We start from the raw sequence: 20678 nt of genomic DNA, 5'->3' as shown, positions 1-20678 counted from the left end.
AAAGTGAGACCTAAGAGCTATTGCTGGCTTTCAAAAGTGCAAAAACATGATAAAAATATGTATCACAAGTAACTATCAACATGAGAATCTGAATATAAATGTGTTGTTTTCCTAATTTTATCTTGTCACTTTAAATGAGTAATATAACTTTTAACAAAGAAAGTTGAAAAGGACATGCTGTCAACAAGCAGATTGTAACAGAAAAAAATATTTATAATATAAATGTTCTATGGTAAGCCATATATGTATTTGATGATACGATTTGCAGAAGTAGCGTATGTACCCCACTGATATCTGAATTCAACGAGATGGGACATTGAGAATGTAGCAATATATTGATAACTTTTGATCATCTAAGGAAGACTAGTAGTGGCAGCATTTTGTTGACAAAAGAATACAGATTGATATTTGATGGCACTCATTTGATTGAAACCAGGGCACATTAATACCAAGGCTGTATGAAAAACCCTTAAAAAAAATGAAAAATACATTTTAAAATCCCTTAGAAATTAATTCAAACAACATTATCTGGAAAGGAAGAGTTATTGTACTCTTTTCAGTTTCAAATGGATCCTTGTAAGTCACTCAAAAAAGGAAGCACTTCAAGACATAATTTCTCATTTAAAAAAGATCCACGAAATGTGTTTAGGTCGACCACATAGCCTCTGGGACGAGCTCAACTAGCATATTAAAGATGTAATCAAAAAATGCCTCTGTGTTAGTGGGTTCCACAAGGTCATTAGTGATAACAAACAATTAAATATAAAAGGTCTGATAAAATCTGACATTAGAGAAATGCTTTTGTACACCTCGTTGGAAAACATAAGAATAATTAAAATAAATGCCATTTGAAAAGGTTAGGTGCAAACAAGGAAATTTCCTCTTTATAGTAATAAATTCCCTAGCAGCCGGGGAGAATGAGAGAGCTGCATCCACCACAATGAATAGGATAACATTCCACTGTGGATACTAGTTATAGAAAGAAATGTATTCCATAACCGAGCTTCCTTGACCTGAAAGGATCTACCCGCAGACCTTGCTGTTCTAAAACTTGGAACACAGACTAGGTTAGCTGATGAAGATCGTAGGAGACTCTGAGGTCTACAATGACAACATGTTCTTTGTAGTAGCATCAGTCCTGTCCCATTGATAGCTCCGTAAATCACACTCATTGCTTTAAAAATAATTATTTCCCTGACTTTCAGGCAACAATGGAGAGCTCTCAAGGTGCATGAAGCAGAATCAAATCTAGAGTTCAATGCAAGTTTTGCAGCCATCACTTGGATCGTATCTAACCTATTAATGAGATAATATGGGGCTCCAAGTAAAAGTGCATTGCAATAGATGATTCTGTTTAGAACTGTAAATTGAACTACCAGTTTTCTCGCTGGCTGTGGTTATAGTGATGCAATGTTTCTTAGGTTTCTCATAGAAGCCGTTTTGTTAATGTGGGTTTCTATGGATAGATTCTCATCCATAAATACCCCCAGATTTCGAACTATCTGAGCTGTTTTAAGATTCTCAGAACTGGCTCAGGGAAAAAAGTTGCTTGGGAGAAAATACGGCACTTAAGAAGCAGAGCAACATGCAAACTTCCATTATCAGGGTTCTGCAAAGTTGGTCCCGGAGAGCCAGGTCCATGCCAGATTTTTAGCATATCCAAATTTAGAATAAAGATGTTTCAGAAATCTACAGTTTTCTAAATGTGAATATGCTAAAAATCTGGCATGGACCCGGATCTCCAGGACTGACTTTGCAGAACCCTGCATTAAACTGTACTGTGATCCTCCTGAGACAATTTGCCACCTCTGTTAGGCAGGTATGTAGTCTTTCTAACTGGGATGTGCTATTATAATCCAGGGACAAGTTTAGCTGGGTGTCATCCTCACAATTTATTAAAGAAATCCCATGTGATTTAATCAGAGTCAGCAATGGGCGTAGATACACATTGACAAGGACGGGACTCAAGGCAGATCCTTGGGGTACCCCATGTGCAGTTACCTTAAACTCTGACCAGAAGGGAGATTGCTCAATCTCGACCTGTCAGTTATGATTTAACCCAATTCAAAAAGGTGCCTTTCACCTTATCCTTTTCAGTCTGCTAAGTAATCTTTGGTGAGTGACAGTATCAAAAGCAGCTAATAGATCTAGTAATATCAGTACTACAACTTAACCCCACTCATCCTCAGTTCATCCATTGCTAGAATTAGCACTGTTTCCATACAATGAACTGGCCTGAAGCCTGTTTGTTCATGTTCTAGCAAATTATGAATTTCTAGATAGCTGGTAAGTTTTTTACAGACCTATTTCTCCACGATCTTTATTTACCGGGTAAGGAAGCTGGGAAATTGGGCAGTAGTTACTGGGGTCATTTACACCCGCCAGGCAGCTTCTTCAATAAAGAGGTAACAAAAGCTTTTTTCCAAGCAAATGGTACACAGCCTGTAGACAGGGATTGGTTACATACCTTTATTAGAACTAGGTAAAGTGCAGTCACCCTTTCTTTCCAAAGCATGGGCGGAATCGGGTCAAGGAGGGAACCTGATGAAATTGGCATGGTCAATGTTCTAAACTCCTCTTCTTTTAATGTGTGTTGTTTACAAAGCCATCACGGATCGGGACAGACACTACTACAAAGAAAATGTTGTCACTGTAGACCTCAGAGGCTTCTACGATCTTTATAAGCTAACCTAGTCTGTGCCACGTTTTAGGAAACCAAGGACTGGCAGTAGAACCTTTCAGGTCAAGCTAGGTCAGTTATGGAATAAATTGCCAATCTCCCTTGAGCAAATGGAAATTTGTATAGTTTTAGGAAGAACCTAAAAACATGGTTCTTACCTAAGTAGAGGTTTCTGAGCTGGTGTACACTCTGTTGCAGACTGAGGAGGGTTGTATGTGTTTCAGGGGTTTGCTAGCACCATATAACCTGTTAGGTGAACGATGCCCTTTACAAATGCTTGTTAATAATAATAATAATAATAATAATAAAAAAGTGAAAACTGGCTAATGTATCTACCAGTTGACAATTATGTGCAGGAGCACTTTCTTTTTACTAGGGGTGCGTATCTGAAAACAAAACTGTAGTGGTCAACCAGGACTACATCATGACGTAACCTGGTTGGATGTACTCAAAGGTGAGATCAACTAGGTGAATGAACGGGACCATGAGGCACTCATGCCTCTATTTTGAAGGTGTCTATTAGAGTTGGGTGTCAGTAGTGCCAGCATTTGCACTGCCCTCACTAATGTATAAGAAGGTGTGTAATCATTGGCATACAGTGCATTACAGGGCACCCCCACCATCTGCCAATGTGCCTCATCCTGAGAGCTTGGGCAAGACTAGGACCTACAGCCAAATGACTGAACATCTCTAGAGCAGAGATGGCCCTGAGACACCAAGGCACTGATGAGGGTTGCACACACAGCTGCACCCATGTTGCAACTGAAGTGCCTGCAGTAGCACAGCAGACCTACCATTTTCTCTTACCCAGCATGAGCACCAACAGTTTCTGGCCTGAAGCGAGCCGATTACTAGGTTGAACATCATCCGCCCTCCGAGCACCAATGCACACACCCATGGAACAGAACATAAAGATGATGTGAGGCAAATACCAGTACACACAAGCTAGTTACTTTAAGCTCAGCATATCCTTGCCCCTGGGGTACAATTAAACTGTTTACTGCAGAAGAAGTAACGTGCCCTGTTGAATCAGCTTGGCAGGTTTGTCCTGGCCTTCCAGAGGGCTTTGGAGCCCTAAAGTTTCTAAGTCCCAGGTTTTGGGAGGTGGTAGGAGTAGTGGTGGCTGATGACCTTTAAAAGTGGTGGGGGGTAACTCTTGGCTCAAATTCCAATAAGCGTCTTCTTGAAGGGTTACTTCACAATTGATTGCACTACGTTTACTCTCTCAGTCTGACTCACTCAGTCTCACTAATTCACACAGTCTCACGCATTCTACTCTGACCCACTGTCTCACTCGGTCCCACTCATTTTCACTCATTCTGGATTACTCACTGTGATTCACTCAACCTCATGTCCAGTTACACTCAGTTACCCTCACTGTCATTCTCCCTCACTCACTCACATTCATTCTCACACATACTCACTCTTACTGTCACTCATTCTCAGTCTGACTCACTCCTTCACTGACTCTGTCTCACTTTTACTCACACACATACTGTAGTCACACGGACATGCTCAGAGTGCTGTGAATTCACCAGCCATATTCAATCTGGGTGATGGCTGGTGCAGGCACCTTTATGCACATGTGTCAGCAATCAGACAATGTCACTCAGTTTGTTGCTGGACCTGAAGCAGGTCTGTATTTCTTTTTTATTATATCAAGAGTGAATAAGTATTCACTCTTGATATAATAAAAGTAGATCAGAAAACAAGAAGATTGTAGTGTAGCTGTGGAGCCCATAAAGGAGAGCGGCCACAGACCTAGGGACACCTATGCAGCAATTTCAGGGCCCAGATTCTGATGTAATAAATATCATATCTGATAAAATGAGAAAGCCCTGTATTTGGAAATTATTTGGAGTAATAATCATTGCCCACTCTGAGTTATCCCCTTGATAATTGGGCACAACATGCAGACTTTGGTACTTTAGGACTAAACCTGGGCAGCCGGATGATGACCTTCACTGACATTACTACCACTAGAAGAGAGAAATAGAGTGTGTGTGTGCTCGTCCATCCTGAAGCAAGGCAAGGGATGTTTTGTTTAAGAATCAACCAAAGGATCTCATCTGAGTGAGTCAGTGTATTCACTCTCTCAACCCACCTCTACAGGGTGCGATGAAATAGTCCTTACGTACACAGCATAAAATGCCTGGAAACAGAATTAACAATATGTTGTCCTCAAACCTCAGAACTAAAACTACATCTTCATAAATGTGTTTTTGCAAGGTTATTCAATATTACTTTTACTTAAAAATTCACTTGACACCAACTATACTGAGGTTGTCAGAAAGATCGCTAATTGCACAAGATCACACTGGCCATTAGAGTATGAGCTGGTGATTAAGGCCCCCCCCAAGAGATTTTCATTAGCCTGAGGCATGTGCAGTCCAAATAGGCAGCTCTAGGGTACTAGGTTGAGAGTAGAATAGAATATTAGCCAGTAATAAAGAGAGGAGGGATGGGCATGGAAGCACTGCCACCTGCAACTATGTATCGGAGACAGCAAGAAACAGAAGTGGCTCTGTAGGAGGTTCGAGCAAGGAGATCAAACAGTACAGAGTAGTCTTTGTCTGCAACCCCTAGGCCAGGTACTGAAGACATCTGATTGCTGGATAGAGAAAACAGATGATGCCTAATTGCCAATGGACTGCCCCCAGCAAAGAGTCTGGGACAGGAGAGGAAGTGCAGCTGCTCCATCACTCTGCAGTCCTTCAGGCAACAACAAATTACTTTTAAATGTTCAGCTAGGGAGCCCAAGTTTTATGACACCTTGGTGAATACCACAATACAATAGCACTGACCCATTTTCAGGGATTGACAAAGGTCCTGCCATCATCTGCTGAGCCTTGCCTGCAGGTTAGTGAGCCTGAAGAGTTGCAGTGAATGGAGGATGGCGCCGTTTTCAATTTTAGATAAGGCTAACATTAACATTTGGGATTCACACATGTAAAGGCTCTTTACGACACATAACTAACCTTAATTTTTTACATGTTTCTTGTTTAGTATTTTATTGTTTTGGTTAGACCTGACAGCCTTAGGGTGGTCACCCCTAACTTTTTGCCTGCCTCCCTCCAATTTTTGGACACTGTTTTTGCTGGTTTTAGGACTCTGCGCACTTTACCACAACTAACCAGTGCTAAAGTGCATATGCTCTCTCCCTTTAAAATGGTAAATTGGGTCATACCCAATTGAATTATATAATTTACGTATAAGTCCCTAGTAAAGTGAACTACGTGTCCCTAGGGCCTGTAAATTAAATGCTACTAGTGGACCTGCAGCACTGATTGTGCCACCCACTTAAGTAGCCCCTTAACCTTGTCTCAGGCCTGCCATTTCAAGGCCTGTGTGTGCAGTTTTACTGCCCATTTGACTTGGCATTTAAAGGTACTTGCCAAGCCTAAAAACTCCCCTTTTCCTACATATAAGTCACCACAAAGGTACCCCCCAGGTAACCCATAGGGCAAGGTGCTGTGTAGGCAAAAGGCAGGACATGTACCTGTGTAGTTTACCTGTCCTGGCAGTGTAAAATTCCCAAATGTGTTTTAACACTGCTGTGAGGCCTGCTCCCTTCATAGGCTAACATTGGGGCTGCCCTCATACATTGTTTGAGTGGTAGCTGCTGATCTGAAAGGAGTAGGGAGGTCATATTTAGTATGGCCTGAATGGTGATATAAAATCCTGCTGACTGCTGAAGTTGGTTTTGATATTACTATTTTAGAAATGCCACTTTTAGAAAGTGAGCATTTAATTGCACTTAAATCCTTCTGTGCCTTACAATCTACGTCTGGCTGGGTTTAGTTGACCGCTTCCTTGTGCATTCACTCAGACACACCCTGTTAGAAATGGGGTCTTTGGTTGACAGTCAGGTGACCCCCCGTTCAAGCAAGGACCCTCACTCTAGTCAGGGTAAAAGAGAATCACCCTCAGCTAACCCCTGCTTACGCCCTTGGTAGCTTGGCAGAGCAGTAGGCTTAACTTCAGAGTGCTAGGTGTAAAGTATTTGTACCAACACACACACAGTAACTTAATGAAAACACTACAAACTGACACAACACCAGTTTAGAAAAATAGGAAATATTTACCTAAACAAAACAAGACCAAAACGACAAAAATCCACAATACACAAGTCAAGCTATCAATTAAAAATCAAAAAGAGTCTTTAAGTAGGTTTAAACACACACTAACGCTGTCAGCGCGAAAAAAGTACCTTGGGTGCGTCAAAAATAACCCGCACGGGCGTGTCAAAAGGGGCTTGCGATGTGTTGATTCCACTCCTTGGGTTGCCTCTCCTTTCACGGGGTTGGGGCGCATCGTTTCTTCTCTCCACAGGAGAGCGATGCGTCAATCTGGTCAGCGCTCTCAGGTCCGGGCAGGCCTTGCATTGTTTTTCCATGCCCCGCAGTACTTGAGTCGGAAATCCAGCTGCACGAAGATTCGAAAACCCAGCAGCATGGGTGGTGATCTCCCAGCATTCGTCAGCGATGCTGCGTGTCATTTCTCCTGCTCCATTCATAGATTCCTCAGTCGCGTTTCCTGCGAGCGTCAATCCTCCGCTGGAGAGCCAGCGGCGCGTCGTTTCTTCAGCTGCAGATTGGAGTTCCGTCTATCTTTTCCCTGCACGGCGCTCTGTGCGTGGATTTCCTTTTCTTTAGGCTGTCAGCTTCTCCTTTCAGGGTCCCAGGAACTGGATGGGCACCACAGGGCAGAGCAGGAGTCTCTCCAGAGACTCCAGGTGCTGGCAGAGAGAAGTCTTTGCTGTCCCTGAGACTTTAAACAACAGGAGGCAAGCTCTAGATCAAGCCCTTGGAGATGTCTTCTTAAGATGAAAGGCACACAAAGTCCAGGCTTTGCCCTCTTACTCTGGCAGAAGCAGCAACTGCAGGATAGCTCCACAAAGCACAGTCACAGGCAGGGTAGCTCCTCTTTCTCAGCTCTTCAGCTCTTCTCCAGGCAGAGGTTCCTCCTGTTTCCAGAAGTGTTTCTAAAGTCTGTGTTTTTGGGTGCCCTTCTTATACCCAGTTTCTCCTTTGAAGTAGGCCTACTTCAAAGTAAAGTCTCTTTTGAATGTGAAATCCTGCCTTGCCCAGGCCAGGCCCCAGACACTCACCAGGGGGTTGGAGACTGCATTGTGTGAGGGCAGGCACAGCCCTTTCAGGTGTGAGTGACCACTCCTCCCCTCCCTCCTAGCACAGATGGCTCATCAGGATATGCAGGCTACACCCCAGATCCCTTTGTGTCACTGTCTAGTGTAAGGTGCAACCATCCCAACTGTCAAACTGACCCAGACAGGAAATCCACAAACAGGCAGAGTCACAGAAATGGTATAAACAAGAAAATTCTTACTTTCTAAAAGTGGCATTTTCAAACACACAATCTCAAAATCAACTTTACTAAAATATGTATTTTTAAATGGTGAGCCCAGAGACCCCAAACTCCACATGTCCATCCACTCCCAAAGGGAATCTACACTTTAATCAGATTGAAAGGTAGCCCCCATGTTAACCTATGAGAGGGACATGCCTTGCAACAGTGAAAAACGTATTTAGCAATATTTCACTGTCAGGACATATAAAACACAACTATACCTTAATTATACACTTCACCCTGCCCTTGTGGCTACCTAGGGCCTACCTTAGGGGTGTCTGACATGTAAGAAAAGGGAAGGTTTAGGCCTGGCAAGTGGGTACACTTGCCTAGTTGAATTCACAGTTAAAACTGCAAACCCAGACACTGCAGTGGCAGGTCTGAGACATGATTACAGAGCTACATATGTGGGTGGCACAACCAGTGCCGCAGGCCCACTAGTACCATTTGATTTACAGGCCATGGGCACCTCTAGTGCACTGTACTAGGGACTTACTAATAAATCAGATATGCCAGTCATGGATAAGCCAATTACCTATACGTTTTGTAAAGGAGCACTTGCACTTTAGCACTGGTTAGCAGTGGTAAACTGCCCAGAGTAACAAAAACAGCAAAAACCAGAGTCCAGCATACATCAACAACCTGAGGAAAGAGGCAAAAAGTTAAGGGAGACCATGTCAAGGATGAAAAGTCTAACACACCCCAAACACAGAATACTCAGTCTCACTAACATACATCTGCATTTTGAATGGGTCTTCCTGGGCTTGGAGGGTGGAGGGCCTGACACTTGCATGTCAAAGGACAGTAGCCTGCCCTCACACAAAATACTGCCACACCCCCTACTGGGACCCTGGCACACAGGATTGAACTGAAAGGGGACCTTGTGCACTTCTAAGCCTCTCTTTGAAGTCTCCCCCACTTCAAAGGCACATTTGGGTATTTAAACAGGGCCTCTGCCTCTACCAACTCAGACACTTCCTGGAGAAGAAACTGGAACCAGAACCGGCATCCTGCCCCGAAGAACTACCTGGCTGCCCAAAAGACTCACCTGTCTGCTTTCTGTGAAGGACTTCTACCTTGCTGTTGCCCTGCTGCCTTGCTGCTCTCTGGCTGTGGTGAAGAAGTGCTCTCCAAGGGCTTGGATAGAGCTTGCCTCCTGTTCCCTGAAGTCTCAGGACCAAAAAGACTTCATCTCTACATGAAGGACTCCTTGTGCCGTGAAATTCAATGCACAGCCTCCCAGAAACAACGCACAGCCTGCCATAAACGACACACAAAGCAAAAACAACAAGTGATGGACGGAATGCTGAACATTGTCAAACACTCACCCCCAGTCATAGATCTGGGTTTAAGCCATCGTTCTTTTGCTCACCATGCCCCCCAGTTTGGACCCAGCCATATGCAGTCTTGACCCTGTTCCTCATGGGAACAGTCCAGACCGAACTGCCAAGCCAGGTCCTCACTGGACCGGAAATAAGCATCCTGGGACCGGTTTCGGGGTTTCACCCCTCATCAGCCAGGCTAGCTTGAATCCAGTGGCATGGGAAGCACAGGACCCACGTCTGGGCATACCCTTCCCACTTAGGACGACAAAGCAAAAACAACAAGTGATGGACGGAATGCGGAACATTGTCAAACATTCACCCCCAGTACAGTGATCTGGGCCTAAATCCATAGTTTTTTTGCTGCCCATGCCAAAACGATGGATTTAGGCCCAGATCACTGTACTGGGGGTGAATGTTTGACAATGTTCAGCATTCCGTCCATCACTTGTTGTTTTTGCATAAACGACACACAGCCTGCCCCGCGGTGAAAAATTCACTGCACGCCGAACCGGAACAAGGCAGCCCAACTTTGTAATGAGAAGATGGACGTAGCGCCAGCGTAGCGACCGGAAATTCACCACACGGCCCACCGGATCGACGCACAGCCAGCCGGGACAATGCAGCCCGACTTCCAGAGAGGAATTGATGCTGCACCTGCCATGCGGTATAAAATTAGACACAACGCCCACTGAATCGACGCAGCTCCAGTGGCTTCGTCCTGCCAGCACAGAAAATTCACGCATCGTCCCCAGGGCGTCTGAAACCCTACAACCTGAAGAGGATCCACGACCGAGCACCGGAAATCCACACACTGCCATCCCTGCTTGAAAACTAAACGATGCATTGTCGTGTCCGGCCCGAGAAAACGACGCGCACCTCTTTGTTTCCACGCATCGCTTCCGCTGCGGTTCTTTGAGGAGATTTTGCACGCAAACCAGGTACCTTGTGCTTGAAAGAGACTTTGATTGCTTTAAAAAGACTTAAGACCCTTTATGTCACTTTTACAGTGATATCTCAACATACTTATTGTATTTTAACCGTTTTGTCCTGCATCTTACCAGATACATATTATATATTTTTCTAAACACTGTGTGGTGTATTTTTGTGGTGCTATTTGGTGTAATTGTTTGATTTATTGCACAAATACTTTACACATTGCCTTATAAGTTAAGCCTGACTGCTCAGTGCCAAGCTACCAGAGGGTGGACACAGGATAATTTGGCTTGTGTGTGACTTACCCTTACTAGAGCGAGGGTCCTTGCTTGGACAGGGGGTAACCTGACTGCCAACCAAACACCCCATTTCTAACATTGCTGATCAGCGGTGAGGATAGAACTTGTATATGTGCAATGACATACAGTAGCTAAGTATTCACTAACTACCCACAGTTGAAGGTCAACTTGATGTTTATCCTTTTCTTTGCAATTTCCTTTTGCTACTTGACATTGTTTAACTAAAATCCTCACTCAACATATCTCTGGCTGGGTCTCAAGCAGGAGATGAAGATTTTGATCTGGCCCGGCTGGAGAACTAAACTGTTAAGCAGCTGAGAGGGTTCTGCAAGGACATGGGAGTCCCCACCCAAGGTGCCTCGAGAAAGGAGGAATTTCAAATAGCACTGAGGGCCTGGGCAGAAGCCCAACAGAGGAGGATATTGAAGAAGAGGGTCCAGAGGATGGCCACTCAGAGGATTTTTCGCCATCAGTGGAGGATGTTACCACTGTAATTGTCCCCTCTGCCAAACCAGGGAGCAGTGTCTCTGACCATGGCCTGACCGCAGAGGAATGGAGGGAGGAAAGAGAATTTTGGTTGCAATTGGCAAAGTTAAACATGGAAGCAGAGGAAAGGAAAGCTCAAAGAGCAGCAGAAGAGAGAAGAGCTGAGGCTGCAGCTGAGAGAGTCTTAGCTGAGAAGAAACTTTTGTTGGCTCATGAACTGAGTCTTAAGGAGTTGGATATCAAGGCAAGACAGTCTGAGTCCAGCAGTGATGGTGGCAGCATACATGCAGGACCTGTTGGGGAGAGAAAGGTTTATATACCCAAGAATGTGGTGACAAGTTATCTGGTGGGAGATGATATGGACAAGTGGTTGGCTGTCTATGAAGTTGCATTAAGGGCTCATGGGACCCCTGAGGATCTATGGGGGGCAGACTTGTGGTTTTATATATCAGCAGTGGGGAGGGACACACTTTTCACACTACCTCCACATGATCAGAATGTCTATGCACCCATGAAGGGTGCTTTACTGGTCAAATTTGGGCTGACCTCTGAGAGATACTTTCAGAGGTCGAGGGACAGCATCAAACTTTCCACTCAGACTTGGTTAGACAGTTTTGATTCCTCTAATAACGCACTGAATGGATGGGTGCAGGGCAGCAAAGTAACTGATTACAAAGGGTTATATGATTTGATTCTGAGAGAGCATATGCTCAGTATTTCTTTTACAGAGTTGCGCCAGCACTTGGTAGATAGTAAGCTGACTGATCCCAGGAAGCTTGATGAGGAGGCGGACCTCTGGGTTAGCACCAGAGTGTCCAAAAAGGCATCTGGGGGGGACACTCACAAACGTGGTCAGGGTTCCCAACAGAAGAAAGAGGGGGAAGAAAAACTTAAAGATAAGGAACTCTTCAAAGGCCCACAAAAGAATTCCCGGGGGGTGCTAATCATTCCTCTAGGTTTGGGAAGACACCAGAGTTCTTCAACAAGACGTTAGGGAAGTTCATCCCCAAATGTTTAGGGGCATATTCATACTCCGTCTGCGCCGAATGTGCGTCAAACATTTTGACGCACATTCAGCGCAAACGTTGCCCCGTATTTAAACTTTGACGCCCGAGCCCGCGGACGACAAAATTCCGCCGTGTGCGTAATTTTTTGGATGCGGCAACCCGCCTTGCGTTAATGATATGCAAGCTAGGCGTTCCCGTCCCAAAAATTACGTAAACGGCGAAAATGCTTTCGGGCAAAAATGACGCACGGCCGGGAGGCGGAGCCAGAAAATGACGCACAGCCCAATTTGCGTCAAAATTTAACGCCTGGGTCAGGGCAGGCGTTAAAATGGGACAAACACACCTGTATTTATTCAGAACACACAGAAGCAACAGCAGAGCAGCAAAAGGGAGACATGGAGGTGATTCTTATCCAGCGTGCACGAAGATGCAGAGCCCAGCAGCTACAACAACACCAGCAGGGACCGCAAAGGCAGCGCAGAAGGCAGGAGAGGATATTCCGCCCCAGAACAACCATTCATGGCCTCAGGGAACACAACATCATCCAGAGGTACAGGTTGAACTGGCAGGTCATTCAGCAGCTGCTGCGAAACATTGAACCGCAGTTGGCACCCACTTTGCTGACACCCCGCACCATCCCAACAGAAACCAAGCTGCTTGCCGTACTTCACATGCTGGCAAGTGGCTCTTTTCAAACAACTGGTGCCCTGGATGCCGGAATATCACAGCCGTCATTCTCTGTCTTTTTGCCCAAAGTACTGGATGTCATCATTGGACTTACACCCCGCCACATCTGCTTCCCTAACACACTGCAGAAGCAGCAGGAAACAAAACAGGGGTTCTACCTCATTAGTGGCTTCCCACACGTCGTTGGTGCAATCGACTGCACACATGTACGCCTTGTGCCACCTGCTGCAACTGAACACCTCTACCGCAACAGGAAGCACACACATTCCATCAATGTGCAGGCCATAGTCGATCACCAAGGATTGATCACCAACATCGTGGCTAAATATCCTGGGAGTGTCCACGACTCCTTCATCTTCCGTCACTGCACCATCAATGAACACTTCCAGGATGGACGGTATGGCGATGGACTACTTGTTGGTAAGTACAAAAACCTACTTATATACACACAGCACAGCAACCCTCTAGGGTCTAGCAACATGTGGACAGGAACACACTGAGGTTGTCACACCACTAGCCATGTTTCTTAGGTCACCATTGAACCTGTCACATATCTGAAATTACTGTACAGCCTAATGTTAAGACGTCAATGATCACAACGTGTGGAGTGGGTTGCCTAAGTGTCACCTTGCAAATTGTAAGTGGCCCAATGGCATTTACATTAATCCATTGCATAAGTCTAAAGGTATGGGATGTCCAGGGTACATTGATATGAACGTGTTAACAACACTGTCAAAATGATTCTGTGTAAGGAACTATCATCTCACCCCCAGCGAAGACACACGGACACCTGTATCACAAGTCACAATGCTAGGGAGGGCACCCTGTACTGCAAATCCCAAAACACACTGCTGACAAACGGTCAGCAGCCAAACACTCGTTCAGCCAAGGAAACAACACGATGCAGATGGTACATCCTACAAGCCTAGGATGCGACATTATAACACAAAAGAGACACAGACAACACAAGACAACTACTGCCATGAAAGGTGATTTCAATGGGGCTAGCTACATCAACATGATCCCATTCATTTTCTCTTGCAGCTGATCCGGGGTATGGCATCCAGCCATGGTTAATGACACCTATTGGCAACCCGAGTACTGCAGCAGAGCGTGCCTACAACAACGCACATAGGAGGACACGCACCATAGTCGAGAGGACCTTCGGCATCCTCAAGTCAAGGTTCCGGTGCCTCAACATCACTGGTGGTAGCCTCCTATATTCCCCGGAGATGGTCTGTAAGATCATCCTAACATGTGCAATATTGCACAACATTTGCATCAAAAGGAACATTCCCCTCCTGGAACCAGAGCCACACATGCCTGAAGAGGAGAAAGAGGAGGATGCTGGCCTGCAACATGAGGGGGAACTATAGAACACGGCCGCTGGTATACGCAGGCGGCAACATATTGTGAACAATTTCTTTCAAATATAATCACCATCACCACTTTAATGAACTAATTTAAATAAACACCTATAATAATCACCATATCATGGTCTGGCTAATCCTTTTTGCACACCTTCATCTCTAACTATCAGAATAAGAGTGTTGCCTCATGGAGCACTGCTGATATACTGATTAGGACACTGAAAATCCCAGAGCTAATGTGATGCGTAACATACAATGGTCACATACACACACACTGTAAATGACATATATCATGTACATTTCTCAGTTGAAGGCGAATAGCAGAGGACCACACCTATTTCACACATACATGTTGAAATCAAGGTCCAACGCAGCATATGGCACACAACTAAGACACCATCACTCAATAAGGGGAAAACAAGCCTCATACATGAGGCAGTTGATGTGCTTTAGCATCAGTAACAGGAATGTCTGACCAGACCCTTGACAGCAGTTATTCCCACTGCATCCCATATTTGCAAGGAATATCTGTGACCAGAGTTCCATATAAGTTGTACATAGACAGCACAAGTAACACACATATGAGCAGCATTGCGCACATGACATTCCATGTACATGTCAGCCCATTTCCTAACTCCTGACACACCCATGCACCTGGTCACAACCCACCTGTCTGAAGAGGTCCCTGGAATACTAAGATGTGTACCCTGATATTCCCTCCTCTACACACACAGCCTGTCAATAGCAATCCAGTGTGTTACACCCTTTCCTATGGTATGCCATTGTCATAGAACATCTGACTGCATGGAAGTCAGGTCAATTAATACACTGGCTTCTAGTTTCTAAGCCCTGTTAGCACCTGTAGATTGCTTCCCGTGTGAAAAAGTCTGTTGGCCATTAGAATGCGAATCTCACCTACAGGACTTGTGAGAAACAGATGCAGCCCACACCTGTGATCACCTCCATGCACACCACCCATTTCAACAATCAGTGCCCCTGCTGATGCCTGGAACAGCATAGGAGTTGCCATTTTGTCAAATACACCGTTAAGCATTGCTACTAATTAAGCCGTGTAACACAGCCCTTGGGTTCATTTGTCACCTTCAAAAACACAGGACATACACAGTTTGACATGTCAACTCTCTAGTTCGTCCTCCAAGCAGTCTTAGTCAGACCACTGATTATGTAACTTGTCAAATTGCTGGATTCTCCCTGCATTCTCTCAGCCTGACTGGCATCTGTCTGTGCGTCACACTAAAGTATCCCTGTGTCTACATATGTACCACACTTGCGTTAGCAAACCTCTCATTCATCAGGGGGTATTTGGGCATGGGCTTCTTCAATGCATACCCAAATACATTGTATAGCATCATCTGCCTTTTAACTGTACCATATGAGTTAAATCCTCTGTGAAAAGCTAAATTCATGGCCCATCCCTTGTCTGGGTCTCATTTATGCATGAATGACAAAGTGTGACAGTGTCCCAGGGCCGTATGCAGGGATTGGGTACGGGGCCTTCAGCAGAACCAGCAACCTCTGATAATGTCCATGAAAAATCCACACATGTCAGGACCCTGACAGTTCACACACAGAATCACAGTGCTCACAACATATTGATGGGCCGTGTGTGGTGAATAGCTGCAAGAATAATCAGCACAGAGGCTATGATGTTCCCAGATGCAGTGGAATTGCAGAGGCTAACCTGTGTACAAATGTTGTAATGACACCTGCAGGAACATGACACCTGAGACATTATGTCACTCAGCACACCAAGGTTGCCCTGTCGACTGTCTCATTACACGTCTTTAGTGACAGGGTGGGACCATCCCCATGTAGGTTCTCATGTCCACATCCACTTTACTCACATTGATCAACAAAGGATACTCAGTAGATACAGGAATAGCTGCCACTGACTCATGATGAGTCCTGGACCGAACTGTGACAAATTACACCCCAAAAAATATACAGGATCATCATTGGACCACACAAATGAACAAGACACCTATGTGCAATTGATCACTGGAAATATGTGGACACGTGCTGCCTCGTCTGCTGGTCCACCACAGCCACTTGAGAGTTGTGGCTCACTTCTATGACCTCAACTGTGGTGTCATCATACATTTGTGATTCACCTTTGTCTGTCTGGGCAAACAACATGGTACCCACTTCCTCAATGCATGTGTATGACTCACTGTGGGATTCACCAACTAGTGCCTAGGAAGCTGTTACCAAAACTCTAGGACATAGGATGTTGAAAATGTGGACCATTGACATGAACAAGCTTCTGACATCTATCTGGTGCATGCTTTGTCACATGTGGTGTCTACGTTACCATAAATCTTGGAAGTCCACATTACGGATGTTGCTACATGTATGACTAACACATGTCCTCTCTCATTTCCACAATGACTTGCATCTAAGGATTGGACACATGGACGTCACATTCATACAAGCATATGTGCAATAATGCATCATGTGATACACACACACTTGGTCAACAAATACATTAGTTGCCAAAGCCCACACATTGAACCAAAGGCATTTAGGTATTGTACATATGTGTGTCACATTGCTATCCTCTCCTTATGCCAAACATGCCCAATTTGTGCAACACAAAAATGTAGGCCACACATATAGCCATCTAGTGCGTCAGCCAACCGTAAAAATACTGTGAAGGAAGTAGCGGATCATGGTCCGCTGCAGTATGATGTCACACATGTGAACATACACCATCAACACCATAGTGGGTGCCATCAGCCTATCTCTGATGTGTCCCAAATGTAACATAACATAAATATAGAAAAAATGCCCAAAACCAGTTCATGCACTGAAATTTTGACGTTCCTAGAGTTATGCGTCATTTTTTGTCCACCAATACTGTATTGGCATCATTTTTTTTGATGCACAGGAGTAAACATTAGGCCGCATCCACATATTTGTACAGGCCATGTATTATTATTTGGATGCGGGCTAATTTTCACTCCTGTGCGTAACAAAAAAATGACGCAAATACAGTATTGGTGGACAAAAAATGACGCATAACGTAAAAAAGGGCAGACATTTTATACAGGAAGTGATGTAATAGGATATCCTGTTTACAGATCATGTACAGTGGGTGTACTTTCACTTTCACTTTGCAGTCTCTGATTCTTCTAGACTGTGTGGCTGTGTAGAGAGTGGTGTCCTAAGATTTTGTGCTTTTTTGTCCTGTGTGCTGTCTCTATTGTCAATTTGTGAAATAAATACTGTTGGTGTATACTGTCCTACTGTGTTTTGTGTACGTTTGTCCATTTATCTAGTGTTTTTGTTGTTTGTAGGAGTCTGTTGTGGGTAGTGGTAGTTTGGGGATAGTTGGGCTCTTTTAGTGGTTAAGTTTACTTTTCTTCTGTATTTGTACCCCTACTTCCCCCCTTTTCCCCTTTCTATTTCTTTAACCCCTATTCCCTTTCACATTTCTACAATGTCTGGTAGGCAACGTCTTGGCAGGATGGGTGAAGAGGAGTTGTGGGGCTTCATATGGCTTGTGTGCCATTTCTTGCCACTGATGATTGAGGCAGGGGGCAGGGTGATACAGGGGTATCACACAGAGGCACGCAGAATCCGGTGGGGAAAGGTGCTGCATCACCTGCAGCATGTGTATGCCAGCCAGAGGAGTGACCACCAGCTGAAGCACCGGTGGGCTGACCTCATCACTAGGGAGTAGGATCTCTTGGACCACCTGGAAATCGTGATTGGTGGCCCTGTTGGTGAGTACTAATCATGTAAATGTGCATGATTAAATGCTCTGTAGTGACATCAGATGATTTGTACTATGTCTGCCAGCTAACTTGCTGACTGTGTGTAATGCTGGGGAAGCATACAGGGATAACTGATGCACTATGGGAAGGATCACAATTGCTAGCTGTCAGGTAGCACGTGCTCAGCAAACTTACAGGATACTTTTCCGCGAAGTAAATCGGTGCGGCCTTTGTGTCAGACAACCAAACAAAATAGGAGCAAATCATGTCTATATAGGGCACTTTTGCCAGAGAAGTAAAGATGTACCAACATATTGGCTAACTTGGTTGACGCAATAGCTAGACTGACTTTAGAATCACTACATGATGCAGAAAATGAGTGCTGGCTTCACGTCAATTGATTATAGCAAAGTGGCTCAGACATATGTCTCATGTGAGTCTGGTGAGTGTAGAAGGAAAGCGTTCACGGAAGTACTATGAATGTTTGGGATTATTGTGGTCCTTTATCTTTTTGGATACATGTCAGATCTGGATTTGGAAACATCGTGAAAAGGTGTAAGGTGCCCTCAGCTAACATCTTAGAATGTTTGTTGGAGTTAGTTGTGCCACATTCCAATTTGGGATGGCAGTCCAAAGGTATGAACATGGGTTCACATCTCCATGGTTGGTGCAAATCACCATAGCTGGGCCACATCAAATGAATGAACTGTAATAACATGAGGGCTTACAAAAGTCTCTGTCCCTCTGTACATTGTACCTATGTGTCATAAATGTCTCATGGCCACATAGCATGTTTGACTGGTAATGCAGTCCTCAAGTAACCGGGCTTTGGATGTCTCTCTTGGATGCACATGATGAGACGATTACACTCCATATTTTTTTCAGGCCACCAATGATGGGGCATGTTTGCCACCACATGATAGTTAGGGCCAATGCTTGTGTGCAGATATGTGTGTAACTGTCACGGGAGACCCATGCTATGTACAAGTTGGCAGTGATACATCAGATGCAGTATCATCATGTCTGAATGGCTGCCATTTCCTTATTCAGCCTACACATTGTATATGTTAATGAAATTGTTGGTCTGTGCACAGATTTTGAGCACATTTCTTTCTTCCATGCCTTACAGGTGGACCGGCACCCTACACTGTGGGAGAGGTGGCTACATTTGAGGACCCCGACCACTCCAGTAAGTGTTGATATGTCTGTTATGTGTTGTGTTTGCTGGTTATGGACTCCTGTGTGTTGAACGCATAGCAGGGTGTGATGCGTTGGGCAATCATTTGTCTTGTTCCATGAGTGGGATTGCAGTTTCTCAAATGTTTTGAGTTGGCCAATGCGTATCCTATGGTATTATCTAGGGATTGTAGGCCATTCCTGTAGGCACCACAGTGAGTACTGGGGTGAGTCATGTGGATGACACTTGTATCAACAAGAGTCGCACTGGAAGTCAGCTCAGATTTAGTCAGTCTGTCAGACCCACATTCTCCAAGATTGGTACAGCAAATTGCTTTCCAATAGACTTCTGCTTCCCTATTTACCAAGGTACTTATTAAACTGTAGGTAGAACCTCCTAGCAGCATGTACTTCCACATGTAGTGCTACAAGTATGTGGGACTTGAGTGCAATGGCCTAGGTGTGCATGCTAATCATGATCATGGGTGTTCTTGCAACTCTGTGTCTGATGTAAGTCAGGCCTTACTGGAAGTATATGTTGTGTACCAAGTTCTGCATTTCCTGACATGTGTGGCCCTATGATTGGTCTAGGGTTTGCTGACTCCTAATTGTTGATAGACCTTACCTGTGGTGTCGGTGTAGAGCCAAACACGTGTGGAGTTTTCTATACACTCCTCGGTGTACATGTTGTTGGAAATTGATAGTTGTTTATCCACCCCGACCCACCCTCAAGCACAGGCATAGGTTTGTGAATGGGGTACCTAGTACTGATGCTACCAGTATGTTACACATACATGTGAATAAGTGACTGTTTGGTTGGAACCTAGTATACACACTCAGGTTTGGCACTTGGTACTATACAGGCAAGTCCAGTTACAACTTGCAGACCATGTGGCTTTAGTTTTGCATTCCGTACACTGACATTTGTAGCCCAGGTCTTGGCGGAGGATATGCAGCATGATTGTTAGCTGATAACTGGCAGAACTCAGATGGCAAGTCAAAGCCAGTTGTTACCCATCTTGTAGGTTATGGATGTGCTATGTGTGATGTGACCTTTGTAGGCTGGCCTGCCATGTACTTCCTCAGGGACATTCAATGAACTGTTTTGTGATATGAGCTGTTACAAGTACAGTAGATGTATTGTATGATTAACTTCTTGTGCCATTTCACACAATGCAGTTACTAATGTAGAATATTTGCATTTGTCTTCACAGCTGCAAACATGACTCCAGACCAGGTCCGTGAATTCCAGCGGCGGGCCATGAGATACCAGCACATCCTGCTGGTGAAGTCAGGGTTCAGGAGGATGGCCCGTCAATATCGCCATGAATGGGCCTCTGGGGCATGGAGGGCCTTCCCACAGGGTGGCCCTACTTCGCCCACCACAGCCACCACCAGCACAACCACCACTTCAAGCCAGGTGGCCCCACCCACAGCTGGGACTGTTGGGCCTACATCTGCCAGACTTCCAGGCCCCAGCATTGCTACAGGTGCAGGACAGCCCACTTGCCTTGGCTCCACACACACACAGACCTCCTCCGCCGGTACCCAGACTGCCCCAGCTCCATCTGTTGACCCTGCAGCCTTCCACAACATGGAATGGAAGATGGA

Source organism: Pleurodeles waltl, chromosome 10 (assembly GCF_031143425.1).
Source record: "Pleurodeles waltl isolate 20211129_DDA chromosome 10, aPleWal1.hap1.20221129, whole genome shotgun sequence".
NCBI classification, from domain to species: Eukaryota; Metazoa; Chordata; class Amphibia; order Caudata; family Salamandridae; genus Pleurodeles; species Pleurodeles waltl.
This window is presented reverse-complemented; position numbering follows the sequence as displayed.